The 21,547-nt window shown below is 38.9% G+C and overlaps 1 protein-coding gene and 1 pseudogene across 3 annotated transcripts in view; both read left to right on the forward strand.

Moving 5' to 3' along the window:
• LOC121495793 (T-cell-specific guanine nucleotide triphosphate-binding protein 2-like) overlaps window positions 1–21,547 on the forward strand; it is a 74,354-nt gene that overhangs the window by 38,858 nt on the left and 13,949 nt on the right. The window lies entirely within an intron of this gene.
• Window positions 6,205–19,698, forward strand: LOC121494555 (annotated as a pseudogene).

Genomic DNA, 21,547 nt, shown 5'->3' on the forward strand with positions numbered 1-21,547 from the left:
TTTCCCCTATCCCTACAATTTGAAGAATTTTAATCAAGAAAGGATGCTTTATTTTGTCAAGTGCTTTTTCTCCATTGATGGAGAGGTTCTTGTCTTTTCTTTTATTAATGTGATTTATCACATTGACTGATTTGGGAATGCTGGACCACCCATGGAGCCCAGGAATGAATTCCACTTGGTTGTGGTGAATAATCCTTTTAATGTACTGTTGGATTCTATTGGTTAGTATATGCTGAGTATTTTGCCATCCATGTTCATCAGGGATATTGGTCTGTAATTCTCCTTTTTGATGAGGTCTTTGGTTTTGAGATAAAGATAATGCTGGCCTCATAGAGTGAGTTTCGAAGTTTTCATTCCATTCCTATTTTTTGAAACAGCTTCAGAGGAATAGGTATTATTTCTTTTTAAAATGTCAGGTAGAATTTCCCTGCAAAGCCATCTGTCCCTGGCTCTTGGTTTTTGGGAGGTTTTTGATGATTGCTTCAATTTTCTTGCTGGTTATTGTTCTGTTCAGATTTTCTATTTCTTCCTGTTTCCATTTTGGTAATTTATACATTTCCAGGAATGCATCTATTTCTTCCAGATTGCCTAGTTTGTTCATATAGTTGCTCATAATGTGTTCTTAAAATTGTTTGTATTTCCTTGATGTTGATCATGATCTCTCCTCTTTCATTCATGATTTTATTAATTTAGGTCCTTTCTCCTTCTTTTTGAGAAATTTGGTTAGGGATTTATCTATCTTATTAATTCTTTCAAATAACCAGCTCCTAGTTTCATTGATCTGTTATACTGTGCTTCTGGTTTCTATTTCACTGATTTCTGCTTTAATCTTTATTATTTCTCTTCTCCTGCTTGGTTTAGGCTCTTTGCTGTTCTTTCCAGCTCCTTTAGGTGTAATGTTAGCTTGTGCATTTGAGATTTTTCTAATTTTTTGATATAAGCTTTTTTTTTTGAAATGTACTTTCCTCTTAAGATCACCTTTGCTGTATCCCAAAGGTTTTGAACAGTTGTGCTTTCATTTTCATTAGTTTGCATGAATCTTTTAAATTCCTCCTTAATTTCCTGATTGATTCATTCATTCTTTACTAGGATGCTCTCTATTCCCCAAATGTTTGAGCTCATTACAAATTCCTTCTTGTGATTGAGTTCTAGTTTCAAAGCATTATGGTCTGAAAATGTGCAGAGAATACTCTTAATCTTTTGGTACCAGTTGAGACCTGATTTGTGACCCAGTATATAGTCTATTCTGGAGAACATTTCATGTGCAGTTGAGAAAAATGTGTATTCTGTTGCATTGTATGGGATGTTCTTTATACCTGTGAAGTTCATCTTGTCCAGTGAGTCATCCAAAGCCCTTGTTTCTTTGTTGATCTCCTGCTTAGATGATGTCTCTATTGCTATAAGTGGGGTGTTAAAGTCTCCTGCTATTATTGCATTATTATCAATGTGTTTCTTTACTTTGGATATTAATTGGTTGATATAACTGGCTGCTTCCAAATCAGGGGCATGAATATTTATAATTGTTAGATCTTCTTGTTGGGTAGATTCTTTAAGTATGATATAGTGCCCCCCCCCATCTCTCAGTACAGTCTTTGCTTTAAAATCTAATTTATCTGATATGAAGATTGCTACACCAGCGTACTTTTGATGTCCATTTACATGGTAAATGGTTCTCCACAACTTCATTTTCAGTCTGAAGGTGCTTTTAGGTGTATAATGTGTCTTTCATAGGCAGCATATATATAGATCTTTATTTTTTATCCAATCTGATACCCTGTGTCTTTTTGTTGTTGTTGTACATATTTTTTTATTGGAGTTCAATTTGCCAACATATAGCATAACACCCAGTGCTCATCCCATCATGTGCCCACCTCAGTGCCCGTCTCCCAGTCACCTCATCTATAAAGAACTTATTAAACTCAACAGCAAAGAAACAAACAATCCAATCATGAAATGGGCAAAAGACATGAACAGAAATTTTACCCTGTACCTTATAATTGGAGAAATTAGCCAATTTACATTCAGAGTAACTATTGAAAGATATAATTTAGTGCCATTATATTCCCTCTAAAGTCCATGTTTCTATAGATTGCCTCTGTTATTTTCTGGTCTATGTTATTACTCTTACACTCTTTTTGCTTACAGGATCCCCTTTCATAATTCTTTCAGGGATGGGTTAGCATATTCTTTCAGTTTCTATCTGTCCTGGGAGCGCTTTATCTCTCCTTCCATTCTGAATGACAGCCTTGCTGGAGAAAGTATTCTTGGCTACATGTTTTTCTTGCTTATATCATGAATATATCATGCCAACCCTTTCTGGTCTGGATAGGTCTGCTGTCAATCTAGTATTTCTCCCTCTATATGTTAATCATCTCGTGTTTTGAGCTTCTTTCAGGACTTTCTCTTTATCTCTGAAATTTCAATCTTCACTACTATATGTTGAGTTGTTTATCTATTTTTATTGATTTGGGGAGGGATCTTCCCTACCTTTTGGATCTGAATGCCTGTTTCCTTCCCCAGATTAGGGAAATTCTCAGTTCTGATTTACTCAAATATACCTTCTAGCCCTCTCTCTGCACCCTCAGGCACTCCAATAATTCTGATGCGGTTTCTTTTCATGGCATGATTCATCGCTCAGAGCCTCTCCTCATGGGCTGTTAATTGCTTTTCTCTCTTTTCCTCAACATCCTTTCCATCAACTTTCTTTCTTGTCACTTACTCTCTTCTGCCTCATTTACCTTAACATTTACTGCATCTCAGTGAGAGTATTTTTAATTTTGGCCTGATTATTTCTCATTTCTGAGCTAAGATATTCTATAGAGTTTTTAATGTTTTTTTTAAAGCCCAGCTAGTAAATTTATAATATTACTTAAATCCATATTGATTAATTCTACAGCAGAGAGTATTATCTTGGTTTCTTTCTTTTGTTGTGAATTCCTCCTTCTGGTCATTTTCTCCAGAGGGAATGGATGAATGAGTGAACAGAATAAAAAATATCATCCATGACCCAAGCAAAATACACACTGGACAAATCCTATAGGTCAGAAACCAGAAAGAAAAAAGAAAAGAAAAAGAAAATTTTTTAAAAAGAGAGAAAGAAATAAAAGGGGGGATGGAGGTAAGGAAGAAAGAATATAATCTCACAGAGTGAATAAAACAGGGCAATCCACTTGGTCCTGAGTGTACTTTGGCTTGTGTGTTAGAAGACAGTGAATTCCAAAATTTTAAAAATAGCAGAATTTATGTATACAGAAAAATAAAATTGAACACAGTGAAAGGAAGCCAAAATGAAGAACATATCTATAACATGTAATTGTAAAAAATTAAAGTTTAAAAAATGACTTAAAAATGAAATCTGATAATTTCATACTAGTTGAAATAGGAAAAAAGAACAAAAATTGGAAAATTTTAAACTGAAAGATAATGAACTATAGGAAAAAAACTTTGAGTTCTATATACTATTTTCCCATACCACTTGAGTTTTGCAGTCCTGTTTGGTCAGTAATTTGTGATTCAACTGTTCTTCTAGGTGGTCTTCTGGGGGAGGGGCCTGCTGTGCGGATTCTCAAATGTCTGTGCCTGGCAGAGTTTCACCACCCCTTGCCAGAGGACCAGACTCAGTGTAAGCTATTTGCTCTGTGTGGCTTTTGTTTCCTGAAGGCTTTCCTTGCCTTTTTAGAGGGTGAAAATAAAAATGGCCACGCCCCAGTCTCCAGCCCAGGAGCTAAAAGATGGTGGTGTCTACCATACTCTGCAGATTCCTGTGGTGACTGCCCACTCCAATCCTCCTCAGGGGAAGGTAGAAGGATGCTGATTTGTGCACTTTCCAGGATCCCAGCAGGGAGAGTTTTTGCCTAATCCTGTGTGTATCTGCTCTGCCCTTCCCAGAGGAAGTGGAGTCCTTTACAGGGCTCTGGCATCTAGAGTGTTAGCCTGGTCGAATGCACACCCACTCCTCTTCTCCTGGAGGAAAGCAGAGGGTTGCTGCATTCTAGTCCTTTGCAGGGACCCAACATGGAAAGTGGTCATCTGATCAGGCCATGGTTCCTGAGCAAACCAAGCTGAGCCCCTTCCCAGTCTTGCTGACCTAAACCTGTTTCCCCTCTCCAATTCTTGGGAACTCTTCCAGCTCAGGCACCCCTGTTCTTTCTTTGCCTCCAGGGATCTTGAGTCTTCACTGTTCCACCTGGGATTCTGCCCTGCTTCACCATCTTTCAGGCAGGGAAGTCTCTCACTGGAGCAGATTTCTAAAGGTCTTGATTTTGAGCTCTAGGGCTGTATCACTTTCTGGTAGTCAGCTTACAAAGGTTCACTCCTCCTGCCGTTTATCTTTGGATATATCCCCTCCGTTTCTCTTCTCTGCACTCCTACATTGCAAAAAGTGGTCACTTTTCAATTTGTATTGTTCCATCTATTCTTTTCTTATGTCTCAAGCTGAGTTCATAGGTGTTCAGGATGATTTGATGGTTATCTAGCTAAATTAAGGGGACCAGATGAAAGGAGGACCCCCTAATTTTCTGCCATTTTCCCTCTTCGCATGCCTTTTCTTAAGTACTCTTGTTAGAAAGCCCTGGATGTCCTACATAACTGACCACATGAGTCACTCTGCTTCTCCCTTCCTGTGTTTTAATTACCATCCTTATGTTTCAAATTCACCAGTGAAGAGTGAACCCTCAAACCCTAGGGTTTTCAGCCTCAATAAAGACTCAATAAAGACAGAACCCCAAGTCCTTATCTCTCTCCTCAAACTTGCTATGTAGCTTCATGCATGTCATGTGCCCTCAGCACCTGTAAATAATACACTTTGTTTTCAAAGTTCCCAGATGATTTTTGCTGAGGTGTGTCTTGCAATCATAATAAGAAGCACAAAGGCCTGTTCAGCCAGAGAGTTGGTTCTGGCTGGGGCAATGTCTATGCTGGCTAGCCACAAGTATTAGGGACCAGATGACTGCCCCAGTCTTTTCCAGATACAACTGTTATCAATAGGCTGAGCCTAACACAAAAGACTGGGTTAAAGTCCCAGAAAGAATTGCTGCATCTCATGTGAAATGCTTGGTATAAAAATGCACATTCAGGTCTTGGAACTTTTAATCAAATAATTCTACTAGATTCCTTTTCCTATGATCCTAGCTCCCAGCTGCTATTTGGTACATTTTTTTTTTTTTTGATGAAAGAAGCATGCTATGGCTTTTGTATACCCTTATCTTACTGCTGACTAATAAATTAACTTTTCTTCCTAAAATCTGTGACCAGAAGAGCTGAATCCAGCTCATTCACACGCCTGAGGAAAGTGAGTAGGAGCTAGAACAGAATATGAGGGCACCAAGGTGTGTGTGGGTGTCAGCACAACCCTACTCTTTTCTAAACCATTTCTTGTGACCATATCTTGTCCAACTATGAACTTTGTAGCTACATGCTCACTTGAGCACCTGTGTTGGAGAGGGTGGTAAGGCCTCACAGTCCTAGATCCCTGCCCCTCACTGCCTGCTCATTTGGTCTAACCTTGAATCCTGGTGCTATTCATACATTCTTGCAGCACGTGACTACATCTTAGCCCTGGTACTCTTCCAATGCAGTACTATACCCATATGCCCCCCCTCCCCACTAGGCCATAGGGGGAGTCAATTATTTTGTGAGAAGTTGAAGTGTCCTAGAGGAGTAGTCAGTGATCAGTGTTGGTATGTATAAGCCTCCAGGACATTGAGGCTCAGAGCACTGACCCAGAAGTTAAGTTCCCATTAGGGATCAGCCTGGGATGCAAGTGGCCCTCCATTCTCCCTTCTTTGTAGATCCTAGTCAAGTTATACATCTGGCTTCCCTCTCTGAACAGGAATTGAAAGTCTCCGTTAGAAGGGACATAGGCTTTTTTTTTTTTTTTTTTTTTTTTTTGACATAGGCTTTTATAGTGGGAGCCCAGGGAGCAGGTTAAACTAGAGAGGGCAGTAGTGCTTAGAAGGAGAACTAGGCCTGAGAGCAGATCTTCCAAAGTCTTCTGAATGACAGTAGCAATAAGAGCAATAAGAGATGCATTTCACATAGGAAGTACACACTTGACATACATGCACACATAACACACATACACATACTCATCTAAAACTAAATTTCACCACACAATTGGTGTTTGTTTCACTGTCAACAGTTATGATCAGTTAACTTTTTAAAAATGCTAGTCATAACTCATAAAACTGGTACACAGGCGAGGGCATGGACAAGATGGAGTTCACCGAGGCCGAGAGCAACAAGAACGACCTGGTGTCTGAGTACCAGCAGTACCAGGACCCATGGCCGACGGACAGGGGGAGTTCGAGGAGGAGGAGGGCGAGGACGAGGCCTAAGAACTTCTCAAATAAATTGTGCATCTTTAGTGACCTTCTGTTGTCCTCAATCAAGCATGGTCTTTCTATTTGTATACTGTGGTGCTCCGTTTTGTCTCTGTCAGAAATTCACACTGTTGATGTAATAATGTGGAACTCCTAAAAATTACAGTATTGTCTAAGATATCTATACTAATAAAAAAGCATGTGTCCAAAAAAATATTTTACCACCTAAGACATAGAATGAAGACACTTGTTAGTGGATTTCCTATGTAAGGTTCTACATAGGACACATGTCACCTAATTATCCTGAGCAGCAACCAGAGAGACTCACAGAGAAGTGGAACTCAGATGTAGAGCCTAAAGCATCATGGACTTTTGTCAGCCCAAAATCTAATGTAGGTCAAAGCTTCAGGTGTGTTCCCCATCTGATTATGACAAACAGGGAAAGGCAAAGGTAAAATCAGTATCCTGATTTATTCCAGGGAAGTGATTCTCACACACTGCTGGGGGGCAGGCCAGCCCTGGGGGGTTCCAAGTGGGAGCTTTCTGTCACCCACTACAAAGGCCCCATCACTGCCAGGGTACCTGAGTCTCAGAAGTATTTCCTCTTTTACTACTGAGAGCTGTAATTGTGTGTGTGTGTGTGTGTGTGTGTGTGTGTGCTTCTCTGCATCCACAGCTAGTTGTCAAGTTCATACGTGAACTTGCATTTTGCCTTGCAGTTGTTTCTATCTGGAATTTCAGGCTCTCTTGTCCTCTGCTTCCTTCCTGAATGATTCTTGGTCTTTCTCCTATCATAGCAGTGACTGTCTCTGTATGTCAGACAGACAATATTTCTCTGATGTCCTCAAAATATGGCAGGAGAGAGAGATTCAGGCCTGAGTACACACAAAAGAATATAAGCAGCAAAAATCTGAAAAGAACTGAGATCTTCCGGTGCTTGGGTGGCTCAGCAGTTGAGTGTCTGCCTTTGGCTCAGGGCCTGATCCAGATTCCCGGGATCGAGTCCCAGATCGGGCTCCTTGCATGGAGCCTGCTTCTCCTCCCTCTGCCTGTGTCTCTGCCTCCCTCTCTCTGAGTCTCATGAATGAATAAATAAAATCTTAAAAAAAAGAACTGAGATATTTTATTTTAAAACTTTTACTGACTTGTGTAATACAATGACCACCTACACACTGAGTAATCATCCCAGAAATAGAGCATCTCTAACAACATATACCTCCCTCTGTGTTCCTATTCACTCCAGTTCTGTCCACAGCCCCTGGGTAACAATTTCAAGAAGTATATGTTTATGATTCTTTTTTAAAATTTGTGGTGGTATCACTTAGATATGCATGCTTAAGAATACATTGTTCAGTTTCCTTGAAACTTAATTTAAGGATATTCTACAAGTTCTTAATATTTAATGTCAATATTATATCAAAAGATTAATTGCTTTCTATATATCTGTGGTTCAATCCTTTCAATGCTGTATATCTCAACTTTTTCATCCACTCTCTGTCAAAGCCTATCCTCTCCTTTTTCACTGTTATGAAGACTGCTGCTAGGAGCACATATCCACATGTTTCCTGTGCATTTTTGCAGAGTGACATAGTGTTAGGAGTGGCAATGCTGAGTCCTGAGGTACATGAATGTGCCATTTTATGATTCAGCCATATTATTTCTTCAAAGTGATTGTATTGATTTGCATTCCCAGCAGCCACATTTCAGAGATTCTATCAATGTACATTCTCACCAATGCCTGATTTTGTCCCACTTTTTAAATTTTGCAATTGAACTAATTAATAATGTCATCTTATAGTGCACAGAGATGAATTTATCTCATTACTAGTTAATTTGTGATGATTTCTCTTTTTTTTCTTATATGTGTTTTTTTCTATGAAAATTCTGTTCATGTCTTTTGCATATATCAGTGCTGGATTTTTCAGTTTTTCTTAGTGATTTCTGGAATTTTTTAAATACTTTCCTTCCATTGATCATTAGTTGACTACATTTATGCAAAAATCTCCAGATTTGTGGAGATTTTTAGTTTCTTTTTTCATTTGTTTTCATGAAGAAAAGTTTTTCCTTTTAATGTAGTCAAAGATATTACATTGTTCAGCTTGTGTCATACAGCTGTCATCTAAGTATCTTTATATGGATATCATCTCATTTAAGAAATCTTTCTCTAGGAGAAAAAAGAGGAGTTAAAATGACAGAAGTGTAGCAACTCTAATTTCATCTGGTCCCTGGAATTCAGCTTGATAGTTATCAAATAATTCTGAACACTTGTGAAGTTAACCAGAGATCTGAGAAAAGAATTGCTGAGATTGTACAACTAGAAAAGCAGCCATTTTTTGCAAAGTAGGAGATATGGAGATATGAATCAGGGAAATACAACAGAAGATAAACAGCAGGATTTACAAAGAGTCTGGCTTAAGGAAGCTACCAGAAGAGTCTGGCTTAAGGAAGCTACCAGAAAGTATTATAAGCAACAGAAGCACAAAATTGGAACTATTGAAGTCTGCTCAGGTGGGAGACATTGCTACCTGAAAGGCTCAGGTAGCAAAGCAAGGGCAGAATCCCAGGTGGTCTCAGGGGAGAGCATGGTCTCAAGATCCCCAGGGCTACAAGAAGAACAGGGGCATCTAAGCGTGAGAGTTCCCAAGCATCAGAGCAGGGAAGCCTGCTGCAAATTGTGAGTTTAGGAGACAGCTTTCTACCCCGTGTTGCCATAAACTGTGAATTGCTGCTTGGTCAGGCAACCACTGCCTAAGCAAGGGTCCAGCAAACGGCAGAAGCCCAGAGAGACCCCTTTTCCTCTCCTGAGGGGAAAAGTGGGGATCTGTGCTTCAGGAGTCCATAAAGTTTGGAGATTCAAATTGGGTTTGCATGCTTGAGATAAAAACACTCAGTCACAGGCTGGGTGAGCATAGAGTTCTGATGGAAACCAGGGAGACCAGAGTGATTGCTTTTCTTTGAGGGCTGTCTAAAGAGTAGAGCATGTGAACTTTCAGCTCTGGTTGATCGAGGTGACACTGTTTTTATCTCCCTCATCAGTGCTGAAAGCCTTCATGTAGCAATACAGGCCCACACTGTGCAATCCAGAACAGCTTGCACTGATTCCAGTCCTCTGACAAGGGCAGTGCATTCCACTGGGCAAAGACACCTGAGAATGAGTCCAAAAGCCCCTCCCCTAGAAAACCAGCAGGAACATGCCGCTAATACCAAGTTTACCAATCATACAGAACTGTAAAACATAAACTCTAGGGTAAAACAATATACAGCGCTTATCATTTTTTCTTATTATTCTTTAGTCTTCAGTTTTATGTCTTTTCCTTTTCATCTATTTTCTTATTTTATAAGAAATTCTTTTTCAAAGTCTTTTTTGAGTTTTTATTTTTACATTTACATGTTTTGTTTTTTCATTTTTGGTTTCCTTTCATTGTATTCAATTATATATATATGTATAATTATATATAATTACATATATATGTAAATATATATATACATATTATCTTTCCTATTTGGGGATTTAGTTTCTTTGAACAAATAGACCAAAATACACTCAGGATCTAGTTAATTTTGTATTCTGTTCTCCTCCTTGTTTGATTTTTGTTTCTTTCTCTCTCTCTCTCTTAGGATTCTATTCTCTTCTGATTTGCTTATGTATATATTTCTCATGTTGTGGTTGCTATTTTTGTATTTTCCCTCTTTCATATACAGTTGTCTGGAATAATGACAAGATAGAAAAACTCACTGCCCGAAAAAAGAACAAGAAGCAGTACACACTGCCAGGGATTTAATCAATATGGATATAAATAAGATGTCAGAACTAGAATTCAAAACAATGATTATAAAGGTAGTAGCTGGGCTTGAAAAAAGCATAGAAGGCACTAGAGAATCCCTTACTAGAGGGAAAAAAAGAACTAAAATATAAACTGGACAAAATAAAAAAGCTATTACTGAGATGCAATAAAAAATGAAGGCTCTAACTGCCAGAATAAATGAGACAGAAAAGAGAGTCAGTGATATAGAAGACAAAATGATGGAGACTAAAGAAGCTGAGAAAAAGAAGAGATAAACAACTACTGAATCATGAAGGGAGGACTTGAGAGATCAATGATATCATGAAGTGAAACAATATTAGAATAATTGGGGTCCCAGAGGAAGAGGATTGAAAAACATAAGGGCAGAAGATTTATCTGAAGAAATTATAGCTTCCCCTTAATCTGGAGAAGGAAACTTGCTCTCAAGTCTAGGAGGCACAGAGAACCTCACTCAAAATTAAAAAAAAAAAAAAGATAAACACCTTGACATATAACAGTGAAGCTTGCAATTTTCAGAGATAAAGAGGAAATCATGAAAGCAGCTTGGAACAAGAGGTCCTTAACCTACAAGGTTATAAATATAAGCAAACTTGTCCACAGAGACATGGAGGGCCAGAAAGGATTGGCATGATATATTCAATGTGTTAAATGAGAAAAATATGCCACCAAGAATAATTTATCCAGCCAAGCTGTCATTTAGAAAAAAAAAAAAAGGAAGAGATAAAGGGCTTTTAAGGACAAACAGAAACTAAAAGAACGTTTAATCACTAAACCACTCTGCAAGAAATATTAAAGAGGATGCTATAAGTGAAAATAGAGCCCCAAAGTAACAAACACCAGAAAGGAACAGAGACAATCTACAGAAGCAGCTACTTTTCAGATAACACAATAGCACCAAATTTCATTAATTACTCTGATTATAAATTAACTAAATGTTCCAATCAAGAGACACTTGGTATCAGATTGCATAAAATAACCCCAAAAAACAAGAACCATAGATGCCCTGTCTATAAGAAACTCATTTTAGATTTAAAGAAACCTCCAGATGAAAGTGAGGGGGTATAGAACCATTTATCATGCTAATGGATTTCAAAAGAAAGCTGGAGAAGCCATCTTTATATCAGAGAAAATAAATTTTAAACCAAAGACTGTAATAAGAGATGTAAAAGGACACCATATCATAATAAAAGTGTCTATCCAACAAGAAGATCTGACAATTGTAAATATTTATGTCCCTAATGTGGGAATAGTCAATTATATAGACCAATTAAAAACAAAATTAAAGAAACACATGATAATAATACAATAAAAGTAGAGAACTTAATACCCCACTTCCAGCAATGGAAAGGTCATCTAAACAGAAGATCAAAAAGGAAACAAGGGCTTGGAATGACACACTGGACCAGATGGACTTCATAGATAAATTCAGAGCATTTCATCCTAAAGCAACAGAATACACATTCTTTTTGAGAACATATGGAAATTTTCCACAATTGATCACATACTGGGTCACAAATCAGATCTCAACTGATACCAAAAGATTGGGATTATTCCCTGCATGTTTTCAGACCACAGTGTTTTAAAACTTGAACTCAGTCAGAAGAGGAAATGTGAAAGAACACAAATACATGGAGGTTAAAAAGCATCCTACTAAAGAATTAGTGGGTCAACCAGAAAATTAAAGAAGAATTTTTAAGAATTCTTAGAGACAAATGAAAAAGGAAACTCAATTCTTCAGAACCTTTGGATTGGAGTATGTCTAAAGGAGCAGGAAAAAGACAGCAAATAAGGCCTAAATTCAGCAAGAGAAGAGAGAAAAAAAAAGATTAGAGCAGAAATCAATGAAATACAAATCAAAGGAACAGTAGAAAAGATCAACAAAAGTAGGAGCTGATTCTTTGAAAGGTTAAGATTTGCAAGCCCCTAGCCAGACTTGTCAAAAAGAAAAGAGAAAGGACCTAAATCAATAAAATCATAAATAAAAGAATAAGATCACAACTAACACCAAAGATATACAAATATTTCAAGAGCATATTATAAGCAACTATATGACAAAAAATTAGGCAGTTTGGAAAAATGGATGCATTCTTAGAAATATATAAACTACCAAAACAGAAATAGGAAGAAAGAGAAAAGCTGAACAAACTCATAAGCATCAAGGAAATTGAAGCAGTAAACAAAAATCTCCCAACAAACAAGAGTACAAGATTAGATAGCCTCCCAGAGGAATTCTACCAAACACTTAAGAAAAATTAAAACCTATTCCTCTGAAGCTGTTTCAAAAAACAGAAATGGAAGGAAAACTTCAAAACTCATTATATGAGGCCAGATATACCTTTATCTCAAAACCAGACAGAGACCCCCACAAAGAAGGAGAATTACAGACCAATATCTCCGATGAATATGGAAGCAAATGCTCTCACCATACTAGTCAAAAGGATGCAACAGTACATTTAAGGATTAAATTTTAAAAATAAATAAATAAATACATTTAATTGATTAAATAAATCAATAAATTGATTTAAAAAAATCCACTTGGTCTTGGATTAATTCCTGGGCTATAAGGGTGGTTCAACATCTGCAAATCAATCAATGTGATACATCACATTAATAAAAGAAAGGACAAAAACCATCTGATAATTCTCTAGGTGCAGAAAATCAATTAACAAAATACAGCATCCTTTCTTGATCAAAAACACCTTCTGCCATGTGGGATTGAGAGAATATACCTATATCATAAAGGCGATATACAAAAAGCCCACAGCAAATATCATTCTCACTGGGGAAATTGAGACAAAGCCAATCCATAAGAGGCTCTTAACTGTAGGAAACAAACTGAGGGTTGCTGGAGGGGGGTTGGTGGAGGGATGGGATAACTGGGTAATGGGCATTAAGGTGGGCACTTGATAAAAAGAGCCCTGGGTGTTATATGCAACTGATGAATCACTAAACTCTACCTCTGAAAGTCAAGAGAGAGAGAGAGAGAGAGAGAGAGAGAAAGAAAAAGAAATCTTTCTCTAAGAACAGTCAGAGGATCTCCTACAGTTTCCATTTGAGATTTAGGTCTTAAATCTATCTGGAGTAATGTAAGCAGAGATTCAGTAACTTCTGTCCATATGGAGAGCCAGTTAGCTCCCTTTACTAGATGGTGCCTTCCAGACCCCCTGACATCCCATGGACTTCTCCCATGCCACAGAATTCCACACATACCTTAATCCTATACAGGGCTCTGTGTCCCTTTCTGTGGGTCAGATGGTCTATTCCTGTGCCAGCATCCAAATATCTTATATACTATAACATGGAAATAAATATTATCTGATACAGCAGATTTTCCTATGTTCTTCTTTTTCTTGAGAAACTGGTATTTTACCCCCTGATTTTCCACATAAATCTTAGAATCCAGGCTCCTTCCTCCCCTCTGAACTCCCACCCTGCTGTCTTGCCAGATTTTTCCCCAGAGCTCTTCCTGTTATTTTAAGTTGTTTATGGGATGTGACCCCGTGAATTACCAGTGTCATACATGACCAAGGGTGAAAAGGTCACAGCCAGCAACAGGGCTTCTAAAAATGAAAGAAACAAAAACACAGAGAAATGTTATAGTTCTCCTTTCTGAAGGGAAATGTTTCTCTCATTCACCGGAAGCTTTGGAAACTTGCTCATAGCCTTCCTCCCTGTCCACCGGACTACCATGGGAGTCTTAGCTAGATGACCTCTCAGGGGTCATCAGAGACCTGCCTCCCGCCCCTGGCATCTCTTTGCCCTCCTTTCACTCCCTGAGCCACCTGAAGTCAAAATACTTTTATGTCTCTTTTCCTGGAAGTGCTTTTTCTGTGGAGAAACAGTGGTTTCACTTTCATGTCCTGTAGATGTAAGCCCACAACTCTCAGCAAAGTCTTCCTGTTGAGGCTTTCATTCTTCCTGTTGTTTTCACACTTTATCCAGGCAAGACAGAGGCTCTCCAGCCCCTTGCTTAGTGCAGTGATTTCAGGAGTGCCCAGTGCCTGCTTTTCCTAGAGAGGACAGCTCTATGGAGTGTTTCTGTGGCTGGGACTCCAAGGAGCTCTTCGCTAATCTCAGCATTTTCAACTGTGTAAGCAAAAACATTCATGGGCTCTGACATCAGAAACCTCTTTTCTTTCTGGAGCTGTTGAGTGAGCCAAATGTGTACTTGCAATATTAGGATGCTGGCTTGTGGTTGGAGGGTTGAGTGACAGGGGTAGCTGGTGGAGAGGTAAGATTTCATCCAGCTGCTCACTCAATTCTCTTTGAAGAAGAGAAAAACATTGTGAAGGTGTCTCTATAGTAGAAGAAAATTTGGAATTAGCAGAATATTTACTGGGTGTCTCCAGTTGGAAGCTACACCATGTATTAATGCAATCTCTACCCCATTGCCATAGATCTATTTAAAAACATGATGAGTGTTGATAATTGTTAGCAATGCAAAGTAATTGTTTTGTTGGGCATTTTTTCCCATCTGTTCAGGGTATAACAAAATACCCAGGTGACTTATGAACAGAAACATATTTCTCATACTTCTGGAGGTTGGGAAGACCTAGTTCAAGGCATCGGTAGAGTCATTGTTGGTGAGAACTCACTTCTGAGGTGTACATTTCTTCTTGTTGCTTCACATGGCAAAAGGAGCAAATTAGCTATCTGCATCTCTTAAATGTCACTAATCCATTCATGATGGCTCTCTGCCTTCATGACTAAGGCAATGACACCAATTCTATCTACTAATACCAGAAATTGAGCTTTCTCTTCATCTGTGAATTTTTCAGAGGACATAAACATTCAGTCCATAGTAGTTATACATATAACATCTCTCCATGGAGGTTCAGTGACTTCCCACCCTCATCTTAGAATAGAGCATTCTTGCTGTTGTGGAATTTTCTGGTTCCATACAAATTTTGGGAATATTTGTTCCATTGCTGCACAAAATGTTGATGGTGTTTGTTAGGGATTGCATTGAATGTGTAGATGGTTCTGGGTAGAATAGACATTTTAACGATATTTGTTCTTCCAATTCATGAGCTTGGAGTATTTTTCCATTTGTTTGTGTCTTCTTCAATTTCTTTCATGAGTGTTCTGTAGTTTTTAGAATACAGAGCCTTTTGTAAGGTAAAAAGATCCTTACCTCTTTGGTTAGGTTTCTTCCTAGATATCTTATGGTTTTTGGTGCAATTGTAAATGGGATAGATTTCTTGATTTCTCTTTCTTCTGTCTTATTGTTATTCCACAACAGCCAAAGGTGTGTTGAAAAATACACCTAAAACTTGTGGCATCACACTTCCGGTCTTCAAGCTATATTACAGAGGTGTAATCATATCAAGAAAGTATGATACTGGCATCAAAACAGTTGCAGAGATCCAATGAATAGAACAGAGACCCCAGAAATGGACCCTCAACTCTATGATCAACTAATCTTCAACAAAGCAGGAAAAGAATATCCAATGGAAAAAAGACAGTATCTTCAATGGTGATGGGAAAATTTGATAGGCACATATAGAGGAATGAGACTGGACTGCTGTCTTACACCATATACAAAAAATGAACTCAAAATGGACAAAAGGTATATATGTGGACCAGCATCCATCAAAATCCTAGAGGAGAACACAGGCAGCAACCTCTTTGACCTTGGCTGCAGCAACTTCCTGCTAGACACATCTTCAAAGGCAAGGGAAACAAAAGTAAAAATGAACTATTGGGACTTCATCAAGATACAAAGCTTATGCAAAGCAAAGGAAACAGTCAACAAAACTAAAAGGCAACCTCCAGAATGGGAGAAGATATTTTTGAATGTCTCATCAGATAAAGGGCTTGTATTCAAAATCTGTAAAGAACTTACTGGGGACGCCAGGGTGGCTCAGCGGTTGAGCATCTGCCTTTGGCTCAGGGCATGATCCTGGTCCAGGAATCGAGTCCCGCATCGGGATCCCTGCGGGGAGCCTGCTTCTCCCTCTGTCTATCTCTCTGCTGCTCTCTGTGTGTCTCTCATGAATAAATAAATAAAACCTTAAAAAAAAAAAAAAGAACTTACCAAACTTAGTACCCAAAGAATAATCTAGTCAAGTAATGGGCAGAAGACATGAACAGACATTTCTTCAAAGAAGGCATATAAATATGTGGAGGCCGAGAAAATTAAAGCCATTCCATCTTGAGTTCAGCGTTAGCACAACTCAAGAAGAAGAGAGCATCTCAGGCCCCTGTGAATAAGAGCTGAAATTTGCCTTGCTTTCAGTTACAGGAAAAAACAGCTTATAGTTTAATGCCCTAGAAAGCCCCATATTAGAATGAGAACAGAGCCCAAGCCAGTGGCAGGAAGCCCCATATCAGAATGGGAACAGAGCTCAATGCCCTTGAAAGCCCCATATCAGAATGTAAACAGAACTTGAGAAATTCTTCCATCCCTTCTGGAGGTCCCCGAGACCAGCCCATAAAACTAAGCTGGAACCCACCTCGGAGTCCAAGTTCCTGCTCCGCTGTGTTGGGTACACTTGGACCCAAGCTCGAGCTTGTAAATAAACCCTCGTGTGTTTGCATTGGTGTGGGCTCCTTGGTGGTTTCTCGGTTTCGCAATCTTGAGCACAACAAATAGCCAACAGATACATGAGAAAATGCTCAACATCACTCAGCATCAGGGAAATACAAATCAAAATTGCAATGAGATACCACTCTTACCATTCAGAATGGCTAAAATTAACAAGTCAGGGAACAAGAGATGTTGGCAAGGATGTAGAGAAAGGGGAACCCTCTTACACTGCTGATGGAAATGCAAGCTTGTACAGCCACTCTGGAAAACAGTATGAAGGTTCCTCAAAAAGTTGAAAATAGAACTACCCTATGACCCAGCAATTGCACTACTAGGTGCAATTGCATAGGTGTTTATGCAAAGGATACAAATATAGTGATTCAAAGGGGCACCTGCACCCTAATGTTTATAGCAGTAATGTCCACAAGAGCCAAACTATGGAAAGAGCAAAGATATCCATTGATAGATGAATAGATAAAGAAGAGGTGGTAAGACATAGATACAATGAAATATTACTCAGCCACCAAAAAAATAAAATCTAACTATTTGCAAAAATGTGGATGGAACTATAGGGTATTATGCTAAGGGGAAATAAGTCAATCAGAGAAAGACAGTTATCATATAATATTATTCATATGTCAAATATCAGAAACAAAACAGAGGAAAAATGAAATAAGATGAAATCAGAGAGGAAGACAATCCATAAAAGTCTCTTAACTGTAGGAAACAAGCTGAGAGTTGTTGGAGGCGAGGTGGGGAATGGGTTAACTGGGTGATGGACATTAAAGAGGGCACTTGATGTAATGACTCCTGGGTGTTATATGCAACTGTTGATTCACAAAATTCTACCCCTGAAGCTAATAATTCAGTATATGTTAACTAGATTGCATTTAATTTTTAAAAAATAAAAATAGGGATACCTACGTTGCTCCATTTTAATATTCATTTCAATTTTCTTGAATCTTTGGGATTCTCCATTTAACCAGTAATATCATCTTCCTGGGTACTTCATTAGTAATCAGTTAAATAAAATCCTCAAGGCATAATCATATTATACTTATTTGAGAGTTATGATTGAAAAGTAATTCTGTAGGACATGTGATTGTGATGAATATTTAGTATGTCGCTGCTGGCAAAAGCCCACTGGTAGTTCTTGAGACAACTTTATGTCCATAAGTATTTTTAAAACCATAGTCTCCTCACTCATAGTGGATAAGAATCCTCATCTATAAGATACTAATGATGACCTTGAATTGTCATGATATAATCAGATACCTATGTTTCAAAAGCATGCAGAAATGAATAGGGAAAATTAGAGCTCTTATCTACTTCCTCTTGCATTTTTTGTCATATGCTCTAAATCCCACCCAAATTCTCCCATCAGATGAGGAAAATGGACATTAAGCTGCCATGAGGCAATTTTTACCCCATGAGAGGATTATGTGCTTGGCTATCCCTCTTATAGAACACACATCCTGGGGGACTTTTCTCTGCCTCCAGCCTCTCCCACAAGACAAGTCTTGCTCCTATTTGCTTCAGGGATGGGAGTTGAGCTATTTCTGCAATTCTTCTGTGCTCCCCAATGTGCTGGCCTGACTGATTTTTCTTGCAGAAGGGAAATGGTTTGAGCTCTGTATTGAGATTTCAGGAAAATGCACTGTCTGTATTCATTTCTCATTGCTGTGTAATAAATCAACACAAATTTAGTGGCTTAAGACAACTCAGATTTATTGGCTTATAGATCCAGAGGGTATTTGTCTAAAATGAATCTTAATGGAGTTATAATGAAGGTGTCAGCAAGATTGGTTACTTCTGGAGGCTCCAAAAAGACAATCTATTTCTCTGTCTTTTCCAGCTTATAACAAGTAACCGAATTCCTTAGCTTCTGGTCCTTCTTACATCTTACATGTTTCTGGATCTTCACTCCAGCCTCTGATACTTTCATTTTATTTCTTCTATATTTAGCCTTGCCTTCTTTATATAAGGTCCCCTGTGACTATATCACTACATTAATTAGTATGGCAAGGAGGATCATCTCTCCAGAAACCCTTGCTAGAATTCAAGTAGTCCTTCAAGAGACCAAGAGGTGGCTAACATAAATCAGGAATCACTTGTGGATGTAGAAGTACTCCCCTGGATGTTACTGTGACTGGGTAATCTGGCACTGGGAATTCCAATTTCATTATGGACTGTGGGATCTTAGTCATGATGAGGATGTTTCTGCGAGCGTAGGAGTTGTGGAGACCACCATGAGGAAAAAATTCTATCAACATTCAAAATATCCCAATGTGATCTGGGAACTGCCTGGAACTAGTACCCTCAATTTCCTTCCACATATGTATCTTGAAATGGTGGGATTTGCTAACTAAGACTACTTCACAATCATTCTACCTCACAATTTAACTTCAGTGATTACATGCTGGCCCCCAAAATCAAGAAGCTAGACAAGAAGTTCTGCTTTATTAGAACCTAGGTGGACAGCGATTCATTTAATGAAGAGAAAAAGCAAGCTCAGGTCATTAAAAATAGAGAGAGTTCTTCAATAGATATGAGAGAACTGCCTGGCTAATCTCAGCAACATCAGAATGCCTGAGCCAGGAACCTTCTTAGTCTCCAACTTTGACCTGGATGACTTTGATTTCCCAAGACTGGAAGAAACCCTGCTGAAGGAGCTCCCTGTTCATAGTACTATACTTTTGAGATCCTGTTGCCCAATTTGTCTGGTGCTTCCACTGAAATGAAGAGAGCTTTCTTCAAGGAAACTATCTGTCTGGATGCTCTGAAATCTTCCCTGGATGCCCTGAAGTCAGCATTGGCCTTTTCTTCTTTATGTTGTGCTTCAGTGACTTTGATTTGCCCCAGGAAGAGAGGTCCTTGAAACCTTACCAAAGCCATTTCTCTTTGGATGCAAAATCAGTCAAAAAGATTGCTGAGAAGCTGGGCATATCTGTGGAGGAGACTGAATTTCACCAAGTAGTTGAATTTCTGCTTGCTTGTGAAGGATAACAGCATAGCAGCCAAGGCCATGAATTCCAGTTTTTGAAAATCTACTTTCCACATTTGAAATTTAACTTCACAGGCCATTGATGTTAAAATTTTCTTGCATACGATTTTAGAGAGTTTTGGTTTACAACTATGCCACAGAGATGAGTTGAATTGCCTAACAGAACAACAAATGGTATTACATTTTTAAAAAGATTTTATATATTTATTTATTCATGAGAGACACACACACATGCACAGAGGCAGAGACACAGGCAGAGGGAGAAGCAGGCTCCATTCGGGACTCGATCCCAGGACTCTGGGATCACACCCTGAGCCAAAAATAGGTGCTAAACTGCTGAGCCACCCAGGGATCCCCTATATGGTGTTATGTTTTGTCAGTGGTAGGGTCCTGTTCCACGCTGATACTCCACTGCTATGCAAAGGAGATTTGACCATGGTCTCTCCCTGCACTCCCTGGTCTATATTGCTTAAAACGTTGACAGAAATGCATCCCATACTTTTCCTTATTCTCATGTATTATGAGGTAGTGTACATTTGCTTGATTTACTCAGATAATAAACATTAGGCAACAATCAAGATAATTGTTATCCATTGGCTTTTTATGAAGGATTTTCCCCAGTCATCATATCAATATCCTATCACCAAACTAAGTGAAATCCACTAGTATGGAAACTTGTCCAAGTAAATAATCTATTGTGTAAGAGGACACTAACAGGGAGGGCACTATAGCAGGGAGTTGCAAGAGGAATAGGTTAATGTTCTATGATGTATTTCCGGATATTACAGGGTAACAGAGGGAAGGGCACAAAGTCAGAGTTTATATTTCTAAGACTTTACCAACACTAGATGGGCAAGAGACCTGTGAACAGGGAACAATGAGGGCAGGAGATATGAGAGAGTGAAGGTAAATTAGGAAGGAGACTGGAAAGCAAAGATGAATTCATTAGGCAAATTGGAAGAATAGTGTTTTTGTTTCCACATAAATTTCTACATCAGATTTGTGAAATGAGACTTGGCAAACATGAATATGTCCCTCAAGGCTCAACAACAGTTATACCTGCTGTTACTGTAATTGAGATTTTCCCACTACTTTTCTCCATCACTGGTATAGGGTGGATGCTTTATGTTGTAACAGGTGTACATGGGGAGGCTGTCTCTCAGATGCTCCATTACTCTGAAAGTAAAGGGTGCAGAGATATAGAGAAGGACACTACTGACCCACAATCCCCTGAGCATTCCTTGCTCATCCCCTGCTCAGGGGTGGTCTCCTGTAGGGCAGAATATTGTCAGTAAGGTAGACAGTGAACGACTGTGCTACCTCATGTATAACAGATGTTTGAAGTATTCAAGAGAAGGAGTTCTTGACTCTCTTGTAAGGGACATTGAACTTAAATATTTTGTTTCTTAGATATTGATATGCATCCCTAGTGCTGAATTTACCCCCTCAGAGTCCTACTTATTCAGTTTCCACCCTGACTGGGTATACTGTCTTTTACTTCCTGCCCTGACCACCCAGAGTTAGTGAAGACTCCCCAGGTTTCAGGGCTCAGTCCTTGAAAGACCACCCTCAGTTCAGTCACCAGCTGCACTTGGAGGAATTCCCTAGGTTATTTGGACCTCCAACTGCCTACAAATTAGGGGGCCCTTATAACCCCCTTAGGCTTGCTAATTGATTAGAATGATTCACACGAGTCAGGAAACTGTTATATTTACACATACAGTATTATCTAAAAGAATACGCATAGGGTGAGGTCTGGGAGAGAGTACACAGCTTCCATGCCTCTCTCCATGGAGCCAGAGTGTGCACCCTCCCGGAACATCAATGCAAACATCAACCAAGAAGCCCACTGACCCTTGGTATTCAGAGTTTTTGATTGAGTCTTCAT

This window comes from Vulpes lagopus, chromosome 7, assembly GCF_018345385.1.
Source record: "Vulpes lagopus strain Blue_001 chromosome 7, ASM1834538v1, whole genome shotgun sequence".
NCBI lineage: Eukaryota > Metazoa > Chordata > Mammalia > Carnivora > Canidae > Vulpes > Vulpes lagopus.